This window comes from Scyliorhinus canicula, chromosome 20 (assembly GCF_902713615.1).
Source record: "Scyliorhinus canicula chromosome 20, sScyCan1.1, whole genome shotgun sequence".
Classification (NCBI taxonomy): Eukaryota; Metazoa; Chordata; class Chondrichthyes; order Carcharhiniformes; family Scyliorhinidae; genus Scyliorhinus; species Scyliorhinus canicula.
The window spans coordinates 90,429,742-90,441,537 of record NC_052165.1 but is presented as its reverse complement, the minus strand read 5'-3'; the positions used below and the strand labels follow the sequence as shown (position 1 = coordinate 90,441,537).

The 11,796-nt window shown below is 49.1% G+C and overlaps 1 long non-coding RNA gene across 1 annotated transcript; it reads left to right on the top strand.

Annotated features, from left to right (window-relative positions):
• Positions 1 to 1,173: 1,173 nt before the first annotated feature.
• LOC119955031 lies at positions 1,174 to 11,212 on the top strand. The gene is made up of 3 exons (XR_005458373.1): positions 1,174 to 1,297; positions 3,416 to 3,446; positions 11,126 to 11,212. It is a non-coding gene; the product is annotated as an uncharacterized LOC119955031 (long non-coding RNA).
• Positions 11,213 to 11,796: the final 584 nt, after the last annotated feature.

The following is an 11,796-nucleotide window of genomic DNA, read 5'->3' as shown; positions in this document are numbered from 1 at the left end:
CAATTATTGTGTTAATGATCATTCTGAGCTGTTTGATTATTGATCAATTATTGTGTCAATGATCATTCTGAGCTGTTTGATTATTGATCAATTATTGTCAATGATCATTCTGGGCTATTTGATTACTGATCAATTATTGTCAGTGATCATTCTGAGCTGTTTGATTACTGATCAATTATTGTCAATGATCATTCTGAGCTGTTTGATTATTGATCAATTATTGTCAATGATCATTCTGAGCGGTTTAATTATTGATCATTATTGTGCCAATGATCATTCTGAGCTGTTTAATTATTGATCAATTATTGTCAATGATCATTTTGAGCTGTTTGATTACTGATCAATTATTGTCAATGATCATTCTGAGCTGTTTGATTATTGATCAATTATTGCCAATGATCTTCCGAGCTTTTTCATAATTGATCAATTATTGTCAATGATCATTCTGAGCGGTTTAATTATTGACAATTATTGTCAATGAGCATTCTGAGCTGTTTGATTATTGATCAATGATTGTGTCAATGATCATTCTGAGCTGTTTAATTATTGATCAATTATTGTCAATGATCATTCTGAGCTGTTTGATTATTGATCAATTATTGTCAATGATCATTCTGAGCTGTTTAATTATTGATCAATTATTGTGTCAATGATCATTCTGAGCTGTTTGATTATTGATCAATTATTGTGTCAAAGATCATTCTGAGCTGTTTGATTATTGATCAATTATTGTCAATGATAATTCTGAGCGGTTTAATTATTGATTAATTATTGTGTCAATGATCATTCTGAGCTGTTTGATTATTGATCAAATATTGTCAATGATCATTCTGAGCTGTTTGATTATTGATCATTTGTTGTCAATTATTGATCAATTATTGTGTCAATGATCATTCTGAGCCGATTAATTATTGATCAATTATTGTGTCAATGATCATTCTGAGCTGTTTAATTATTGATCAATTATTGTGTTAATGATCATTCTGAGCTGATTAATTATTGATCAATTATTGTGTCAATGATCATTCTGAGCTGTTTGATTATTTATCAATTATTGCCAATGATCATTTTGAGCTTTTTGATTATTGATCGATTATTGTCTATTGACAGGTTCTGGGGTCTTTCTGCGTTTTTCGGCGCGTCGTGATGACGCAGGGAGCCGGAAGTGGGCGTGGCGTATGGCGGTCGTGACGCGAAAGCGGCGCGCCGACCGGCACTTCCTGTTTCCGGTCCGGCGGCAGCGGCGGTGGTTAGGCGCGAGAGGGGGGGGAGGGACGATGGTGCTCGTCAAAGAATAGTGAGTGAGGGTCCGGGGGCAAGAGGCGACCCCTGGCCGGCCCGGCAGCCGGGAGGAGGGGGCTGGAGCTGGGAGGACCGCGCTGGTCCTCCCATTTCGCACAATGGCTGTGGGTGGGGGATGGAGGGGTGGGGTCAGTGGGTCAGGTCAATTGGGGAGGGGAGCGTCATTGTGTCTGGGGAGGTCTAGTCCCTCCTCCAACCCCACCCTCCCCCAAGCCCCCCACCCCGTTCCCTCCCGCAGTGCCCCTAAAGCCCCCGTTACCCTGCAGAGCCCCTAAACTCCCCCGTTACCCCCGCAGAGCCCCTAAACCCTCCCCATTACCCCAGCAGAGCCCTTAAACCCTCCCTGTTACCCCTGCAGGGCCCCAAACCCTCCCCGTTACCCCCGCAGAGCCCCTAAACCCTCCCCATTACCCCAGCAGAGCCCCTAAACCCCCCGTTACCCCCGCAGAGCCCCTAAATCCCCCTAAACTCCTGCAGAGCCCCAAACCCTCCCCATTACCCCAGCAGAGCCCCTAAACCCTCCCCGTTACCCCTGCAGAGCCCCTAAACCCTCCCGTTACCCCTGCAGAGCCCCTAAACCCTCCCCGTTACCCCTGCAGAGCCCCAAACCCTCCCATTACCCCGCAGAGCCCCTAAAACCCCGTTACCCCTGCAGAGCCCCTAAACCCTCCCCGTTACCCCCACAGAGCCCCTAAACCCTCCCCGTTACCCCTGCAGAGCCCCATAACCCTCCCTGTTACCCCTACAGAGCCCCTAAACCCTCCCATTACCCCGCAGAGCCCCTAAACCCTTCCCGTTACCCCTGCAGAACCCCTAAAACCCCCCCGTTACCCCCGCAGAGCCCCTAAACCCCCCGTTACCCCCGCAGAGCCCCTAAACCCCCGTTACCCCCGCAGAGCCCCTAAACCCTCCCCGTTACCCCGCAGAGCCCCTAAACCCTCCCCGTTACCCCGCAGAGCCCCTAAACCCTCCCCGTTACCCCGCAGAACCCCTAAAACCCTCCCCGTTACCCCGCATAGTCCCTAAACCCCCGTTACCCCCACAGAGCCCCTAAACCCTCCCCGTTACCCCCGCAGAGCCCCTAAACCCTCCCCGCTATCCCCGCAGAGCCCCTAAACCCTTCCCGTTACCCCTGCAGAACCCCATAACCCTCCCCGTTACCCCGCAGAGCCCCTAAAACCCTCCCCGTTACCCCCGCAGAGCCCCTAAACCCTCCCCGTTACCCCTGCAGAGCCCCATAACCCTCCCCGTTACCCCGCAGAGCCCCATAACCCTCCCCGTTACCCCTGCAGAGCCCCATAACCCTCCCCGTTACCCCGCAGAGCCCCTAAAACCCTCCCCGTTACCCCGCAGAGTCCCTAAACCCCCGTTAGCCCCGCAGAGCCCCATAACCCTCACCGTTAGCCCCGCAGAGCCCCTAAACCCTCACCATTACCCCCGCAGAACCCCATAACTCTTCTGTTACCCCGTGGGATCCTGAAAGCCCGCTACCTCGGGGGGGAACCCCTCAACCCTCCTGTTAACCTTGCAAAAGCTCTTCCGCTACTCGACGTGTACCCCAGTTGACCCCTCCCATTCCCCTCTTTTTCCCTCCCCTCTCCTGTCCCATCCCGGTGCTTTCCCCTCTCTCACTCTTTCCCCTCCACTCTCTTTCCAACAGGGCTGGACAGGGTAGATGGAGGAAGGATGTTCCCGATGGTGGGTGTGTCCAGAACCAGGGGGGTCACCGTCTGAGGATACGGGGTAGACCATTTAGGACAGAGATAGGGAGACATTAATTCACCCAGAGAGAGGTCGGCCTGTGGAATTCGTTACCACAGGAAGTAGTTGAGGCCAAAAGCTGTATGTTTTCAAGAAGCAGTTCGATATCGCACTTGGGGCGAAGGGGGTCAATGGATATGGGGGGAAAGCGGGATTAGGCTATTGAGTTGGATGATTAGCCATGATCAGAATGAACCTGCGGGGCGGGCTCGAGGGGCCGAACGGCCTCCTCCTGCTCCAATGTTTCTATGAAGTTGTATATTTACCTTCGGGACTCGAGGTCGGGGCGCTGGGGACTCAGATTAAACTCTAACACCTTTCTTCATCTTTCTCGCTTGCAATCTTCGTCCAGTCGGATTCTACTCCCCTGCTCAGTGGAAGAGGTGAGTTACCCTGTCTGGGGTCACAGGTCATTCATCCCCCCCTCTTGTCTGCAGGTAGAGGGAGCTTTGCTCTTGATAGAGTTTTTCGAGGAGGTCACAAGGATGATTGATGCAGGTAGGGCAGTGGATATTGTCCATGTGGACTTCAGTAAGGCCCTTGACAAGGTTCCTCATGGCAGACTGGTACAAAAGGTGAAGTCACACGGGATCAGGGGTGAGCTGGCAAGGTGGATACAGAACTGGCTAGGTCACAGAAATGCCGATCCGGGAGAACCACAGATTTGAGCCGGGGAGGTGGGACGGAAGCTTTCGAAAATGGGAAGAGAAGGGGATTAAGACGCTAAAAGATTTGTTTCCTCGGGGTCGATTTGCAGGATTGAGGAAGCTGGAAGCGAAGTATGGGCTGGAGCAGGGAGAAGTGTTTAGGTATATGCAGGTTCGGGACTTTGCCAGGAAGGAGATACAGAGCTTCCCGGAGGAACCGGCGTCCACGTTGTTGGAGGAGGTGCTGGCAGCAAGGGGACTGGAGAAGGGGACAGTGTCAGCGGTATACGGAGCTATGGTGGAAAAGGATAAGGCACCACTGGAGGGGATCAAAGCAAAGTGGGAGGAAGAATTGGGAGAGGTTCTAGAGGAGGGGGTCTGGTGTGAGGTGCTCCGGAGAGTGAATGCCTCCACCTCGTGTGCGAGGTTGGGGCTGATGCAGCTGAAGGTGGTGCACAGAGCACAGCTCACAAGGGCGAGGATGAGCCGATTCTTTGAAGGAGTAGAAGATGTGTGTGAACGTTGTGGGGGGCGGGTGCTAATCACGTTGATATGTTTTGCTCCTGTCCAAAGCCCGTACCAGCCTCCCCGGACAGGCGCCGGAATGTGGCGACTAGGGGCTTTTCACAGTAACTTCATTGAAGCCTACTCGTGACAATCAGCGATTTTCATTTCATTTCATTTTCATCAAGCTTGGAGAGTACTGGAAGGAGGTGTTTAGGGTCATTTCCAAGGTGGTGCATGTGAAGCTGGACCCGGGTCCCCGGGAGGCCATATTCGGGGTGGCGGATCAGCCTTCGCCTCATTGATCGCCCGAAGGTGGATCCTGCTGGGATGGAGACCCTGTGCCCTGGCATGGCGGGGGGACCTGTTGGAATTTGTGACCCTTGAGAAGGTTAAGTTCGAACTGAGGGAAAGCTCGGAGGGGTTCTACAAGTCATGGGCTCTATTTATTATGCACTTTCAAGAACTGGATAACATCGAACATTAGGTGGGGGGGGGGGGCTGTGTATGTTGAGGATGGCTATGGGTAATCCCTGATTCCTTTTTTTTTGGTCATTTGTTTATGTTAACGTGCGGGCTGATGTCTGGGCTTGGTGGGAGGGTGGGATCGTTGTTACTGTTATGGGGTTTGAGATATTTGTTGTTGGTTTTTGATTGTTGGGTGTAAATTCAGGGAGAAAAACTGTGAAAAAGGAAGAGAATAAAAATATTAAAAAGAAAAAAGGCAGAGAGTAGCAATGGAAGGGTGCTTTTCTGATTGGAGGGCTGTGACTAGTGGTGTTCCACAGGGATCAGTGCTGGGACCTTTGCTGTTCGTAGTATATATAAATGATTTGGAGGAAAATGTAACTGGTCTGATTAGTAAGTTTGCGGACGACACAAAGGTTGGTGGAATTGCGGATAGCGATGAGGACTGTCAGAGGATACAGCAGGATTTAGATCATTTGGAGACTTGGGCAGAGAGATGGCAGATGGAGTTTAATCCGGACAAGTGTGAGGTAATGCATTTTGGAAGGTCTAATGCAGGAAGGGAATGTACAGTCAATGGTAGAACTCTAAAGAGTATTGACAGTCAGAGAGATCTAGGTGTACAGGTCCACAGGTCACTGACAGAGGCAACACAGTTGGAGAAGGTAGTCAAGAAGGCATACGGCATGCTTGCCTTCATTGGCCGGGGCATTGAGTATAAGAATTGGCAAGTCATGGACGTAACCAGAACTACGTTGAAAAAGACTATAGCAGAGGTATCCAAGTTTGTTTTTTTTAAAACTGAAATTTATACAAAGTAATAAATTAATTAACTAATCAGAGATGGCTGGGCAGGTGATGTGCTGTAGCTGTATGATGTGGGAGCTGGCTGTTCCCCTTGTGAATGGCAATGACCACATCTGCAGCAAGTGTTGGTTGCTGGAAGAACTCCGGCTCAGAGTTGATGATCTGGAATCTGAGCTTCAAACACTGCGGCACATCCGGGAGGGGGAGAGTTACCTGGACACTTTGTTTCAGGAGGCAGTCACACCTGGGAGATTAAGTAATTCACATTCAGTAAGTGATCAGGGACTTCAGAGTGTGACTGTTAGTGAGGCAGGCAGGGGGAACCTGAGTTCAGGAGTGCAGGAGCCTCAGCCCTTGACCTTGTCCAACAGGTATGAGACTCTTGCTCCCTGTATGGATGAGGAAAAGGGCTCTGGACAGGATGAGCCAGCTGACCACGGTACCATGGTGCAGAAGGCCATTCAAGAGGGGGGAGTAAAAAGACAAGTAGTTGTTATAGGGGATTCTATAATTAGGGGGACAGATAGTATCCTATGCAAGCCGGATCGGGAGTCTCGCATGGTGTGTTGCCTGCCTGGTGCCAGGGTGCGGGACATCTCTGACCGGCTTGAAAGGATATTGGAGCGGGAGGGGGAGGATCCAGTTGTTGTGGTCCACGTTGGGACTAACAACATAGGTAAAGCTAGAGTGGAGGACCTGTTCGGGGACTATCAAGCACTAGGAAGAAAATTTAAATACAGGTCCTCAAGGGTCATAATCTCTGGATTACTGCCCGAGCCACGTGCCAATTGGCATAGGGACAAGAAAATTAGGGAAGTAAACACGTGGCTAAGGGATTGGTGTGGGAAAGAGGGATTCCACTTCATGGGACATTGGCATCAGTTTTGGAACCGGGGGGATCTGTACCGTTGGGACGGTCTCCACCTGAACCGATCTGGAACCAGTGTTCTAGCGAAGAGGATAAATAGGGTGGTCAGTAGGACTTTAAACTTCTGAGTTGGGGGGAAGGGAAAGTGAAAGCGACAGGGAGCATGGAGTTAAATGGCAAGATACGCAGGAGGATAACATGTAGGCAGGAGGATTTAAGCTTGAGGCAGACTAGGAATTCAACAAAAAGGAAGGATAACTTTGGACATCTTAGGACTTCCAATATCTGTAATGATAAGAAAGTTAGCATTAAGGCACTTTACCTGAATGCTCATAGCATTTGTAACAAAGTAGACGAACTAATGGCACAGATCATCGTGAATGATTATGATGTGGTAGGCATCACAGAGACATGGCTGCAGGGGGTTCAGGACTGGCAGTTAAACATCCAAGGATATACAACCTATCCGAAAAGACAGGGAGGTGGGCCGAGGGGGTGGGGTTGCCTTGTTAGTTAAGAACAAAATTAAATCTATGGCACTAAACGACATAGGGTCGGATGATGTGGAGTCTGTGTGGGTAGAATTGAGGAACCACAAAGGCAAAAAAACCATAATGGGAGTTATGTACAGACCTCCTAACAGTGGTCAGGACCAGGAGCGCAACATGTACCGGGAAATAGAAAAGGCATGTCAGAAAGGCAAGGTCACGGTGATCATGGGGGACTTCAATATGCAGGTAGATTGGGTAAATAACGTAGCCAGTGGATCCAAAGAAAAGGAATTCATGGAATGCTTACAAGATGGCTTTTTGGAACAGCTTGTCATGGAGCCCACAAGGGAGCAGGCTATTCTGGGCCTAGTGCTATGTAATGAACCAGACTTTATAAAAGATCTTAAAGTAAGGGAACACTTAGGAAGCAGTGATCATAATATGGTTGAGTTCAGTCTGCAGTTTGAAAGAGAGAAGGCAAAATCGGATGTAATGGTGTTACAGTTAAATAAAGGTAATTACGAGGGCATGAGAGAGGAACTGCCGAAAATCGACTGGAAGCAGACCCTAGTGGGGAAGACAGCAGAGCAAAAATGGCAGGAGTTTGTATGCATAATTGAGGACACTGTACAGAGGTTCATCCCCAAGAAAAGAAAGATTATCCGGGGAGGGATTAGACAGCCATGGCTGACAAAGGAGGTCAGGAAATGTATCAAAGGAAAAGAGAGATCCTATAAAGTGGCCAAAAGCACTGGGAAATCAGAAGATTGGGAAGGCTACAAAAACAAACAGAGGTTAACAAAGAGACAAATAAGGAAGGAGAGGATCAAATATGAAGGCAGGCTAGCCAGTAATATAAGAAATGATAGTAAAAGTTTCTTTCAATACATAAGAAACAAACGACAGGCCAAAGTAGACATTGGGCCAATTCAAACTGATTCCGGAAGGCTAGTGATGGGAGACGAGGAAATGGCTGGAGAACTTAATAAGTACTTTGCGTCTGTCTTCACAGTGGAAGACATGAGTAATATCCCAAAAATTATAGAGGGTCAGGGGGCTGAGTTGAGTATGGTTGCCATTACAAAAGAGATGGTGCTAAAAAAGCTAAAAGGTCTTAAAATTGACAAATATCCTGGCCCCGATGGGCTACACCCTAGAGTTCTGAGAGAGGTGGCTGAAGAAATAGCGGAAGCGTTGGTTGAGATCTTTCAAAAATCACTGGAGTCAGGGAAAGTCCCGAACGATTGGAAGATTGCTGTTGTAACCCCCTTGTTCAAGAAAGGATCAAGACAAAAGATGGAAAATTATAGGCCAATTAGCCTAACCTCGGTTGTTGGTAAAATTCTAGAATCGATCGTTAAGGATGAGATTTCTAAATTCTTGGAAGAGCAGGGTCGGATTAGAACAAGTCAACATGGATTTAGTAAGGGGAGGTCGTGCCTGACGAACCTGTTAGAATTCTTTGAGGAGGTGACAAGTAGATTAGACCAGGGAAACCCAGTGGATGTGGTCTATCTGGATTTCCAAAAGGCCTTTGATAAGGTGCCACACAGGAGGCTGCTGAGTAAGGTGAGGGCCCATGGTGTTCGAGGTGAGCTACTGGCATGGGTTGAGGATTGGCTGTCTGACAGAAGGCAGAGAGTTGGGATAAAAGGTTCTTTTTCGGAATGGCAGCCGGTGACCAGCGGTGTCCCACAGGGTTCAGTGTTGGGGCCGCAGCTGTTCACCATATATATTAATGATCTGGATGAAGGGACTGGGGGCATTCTAGCGAAGTTTGCCGATGATACAAAGTTAGGTGGTCAGGCAGGTAGTGCTGAGGAAGTGGGGAGGCTGCAGAAGGATCTAGACAGTTTGGGAGAGTGGTGCAGGAAATGGCTGATGCAATTCAACGTGAGAAAATGTGAGGTCTTGCACTTTGGAAAAAAGAATCCAAGCATAGACTACTTTCTAAACGGTGAGAAAATTCATAATGCCAAAGTACAAAGGGATCTGGGAGTGCTAGTCGAGGATTCCCTAAAGGTAAACATGCAGGTTGAATCTGTGATTAAGAAAGCGAATGCAATGTTGTCATTTATCTCAAGAGGGTTGGAATATAAAAGCAGCGATGTGCTACTGAGCCTTTATAAGGCTCTGGTTAGGCCCCATTTGGAGTACTGTGTCCAGCTTTGGGCCCCACATCTCAGGAAGGACATACTGGCACAGGAGCGTGTCCAGCGGAGATTCACACGGATGATCCCTGGAATGGCGGGTCTAACATATGATGAACGGCTGAGGATCCTGGGATTGTATTCATTGGAGTTTAGAAGGTTAGGGGGAGATCTAATAGAAACTTACAAGATAATACATGGCTTAGAAAGGGTGGACGCAAAGAAACTGTGTGCGTTAGGCGAGGAGACGAGGACCCGTAGGCACAGCCTTAGAATTAGAGGGGGTAAATTCAGAACAGAAATGCGGAGACATTTCTTCAGCCAGAGAGTGGTGGGCCTGTGGAATTCATTGCCGCGGAGTGCAGTGGAGGCCGGGACGCTAAATGGCTTCAAGGCAGAGATAGATAAATTCTTGATGTCGCGAGGAATTAAGGGCTACGGGGAGAATGCTGGTAGGTGGAGTTGAAATGCCCATCAGCCATGATTGAATGGCGGAGTGGACTCGATGGGCCGAATGGCCTTACTTCCACTCCTATGTCTTATGGTCTTATGTTGCAGCTGTATAGAACCTTAGTTAGGCCACACCTGGAGCATAGTGTTCAATTCTGGCCGCCACACTACCAGCAGGATGTGGAGGCTTTAGAGAGGGTGCAGAAGAGATTTACCAGGATGTTGCCTGGTATGGAGGGCATTAGCTATGAGGAGCAGTTGAATAAACTCGGTTTGTTCTCACTAGAACGACGGAGGTTGAGGGACGACCTGACAGAGGTCTACAAAATTATGAGGGGCATAGACAGAGTGGATAGTCAGAGGCTTTTTCCCAGGATAGAGGGGTCAATTACTAGGGGGCATAGGTTTAAGGTGTGAGGGGCTAAGTTTAGAGGAGATATGCGAGGCAAGTTTTTTACACAGAGGGTAGTGGGTGCCTGGAACTCGCTGCCGGAGGAGGTGGTGGAAGCAGGGACGATAGTGACGTTTAAGGGGCATCTTGATAAATACATGAATAGGATGGGAATAGAGGGATACAGACACCGGAAGGGTAGAAGATTTTAGTTTAGACGGGCAGCATGGTCGACACAGGCTTGGAGGGCCGAAGGGCCTGTTCCTCTGCTGTACATTTCTTTGTATCTATCCCCGTGCTGTCCCTGTCCTGGGAATGTTTGATGGGGACAGTGTAGAGGGAGCTTTACACTGTATCTAACCCCGTGCTGGACCTGTCCTGGGAATGTTTGATGGGGACAGTGTAGAGGGAGCTTTACTCTGTATCTAACCCCGTGCTGTACCTGTCCTGGGAGTGTTTGATGGGGATAGTGTAGAGGGAGCTTTACTCTGTATCTAACCCCGTGCTGTACCTGTCCTGGGAGTGTTTGATGGGGACAGTGTAGAGGGAGCTTTACTCTGTATCTAACCCCGTGCTGGACCTGTCCTGGGAATGTTTGATGGGGACAGTGTAGAGGGAGCTTTACTCTGTATCTAACCCCGTGCTGTACCTGTCCTGGGAGTGTTTGATGGGGACAGTGAAGATGGAGCTTTAGTCTGTATCTAACCCTGTGCTGTACCTGTCCTGGGAGTGTTTGATGGGGACAGTGTAGAGGGAGCTTTACTCTGTATCTAACCCCGTGCTGTACCTGTCCTGTGAGTGTTTGATGGGGACAGTGTAGAGGGAGCTTTACTCTGTATCTAACCCCGTACTGTACCTGTCCTGGGAGTGTTTGATGGGGACAGTGTAGAGGGAGCTTTACTCTGTATCTAACCCCGTGCTGTACCTGTCCTGGGAGTGTTTGATGGGGACAGTGTGGAGGGAGCTTTACTCTGTATCTAACCCCGTGCTGTACCTGTCCTGGGAATGTTTGATGGGGACAGTGTGGAGGGAGCTTTACTCTGTATCTAACCCCGTGCTGTACCTGTCCTGGGAGTGTTTGATGGGGACAGTGTAGAGGGAGCTTTACTCTGTATCTAACCCCGTACTGTACCTGTCCTGGGAGTGTTTGATGGGGACAGTGTAGAGGGAGCTTTGCTCTGTATCTAACCCAGTGCTGTACCTGCCCTGGGAGTGTTTGATAAAATGGGAGGGATATTTGTTGCTTGATGTGTGCAGACTAAGTTGTGTGTCCTCTGATCCGTTAGTACCAGGTGGGCCAGCTTTACTCTGTCGCCGAGGCCAGCAAGAACAACACAGGAGGAGGTGATGGAATCGAAGTTTTAAAAAACGAACCCTACGAGAAGGATGGTGAGGTGGGACAGTACACACACAAAATCTACTATCTGGAGAAGTGAGTCACTTGTTCTGTGCTTTGAGAATGGGCGGGGTTGTGACTCAGGCACTGATGTCAACATCTGGGAATCTAGCCAACACTACAGGGAGGCCATGAGGGAATCGTCCCCATGACAAGGGAGAGTTTGATGGGGACAGTGTAGAGGGAGATTTACTCTGTATCTAACCCCGTGCTGTACCTGTCCTGGGAGTGTTTGATGGGGACAGTGTAGAGGGAGCTTTACTCTGTATCTAACCCCGTTCTGTACCTGTCCTGGGAATGTTTGATGGGGACAGTGTAGAGGGAGCTTTACTCTGTATCTAACCCCGTTCTGTACCTGTCCTGGGAGTGTTTGATGGGGACAGTGTAGAGGGAGCTTTACTCTGTATCTAACCCCATGCTGTACCTGTCCTGGGAGTGTTTGATGGGGACAGTGTAGGGGGAGCTTTACTCTGTATCTAACCCCGTGCTGTACCTGTCCTGGGAGTGTTTGATGGGGACAGTGTAGAGGGAGATTTACTCTGTATCTAACCCCGTGCTGTA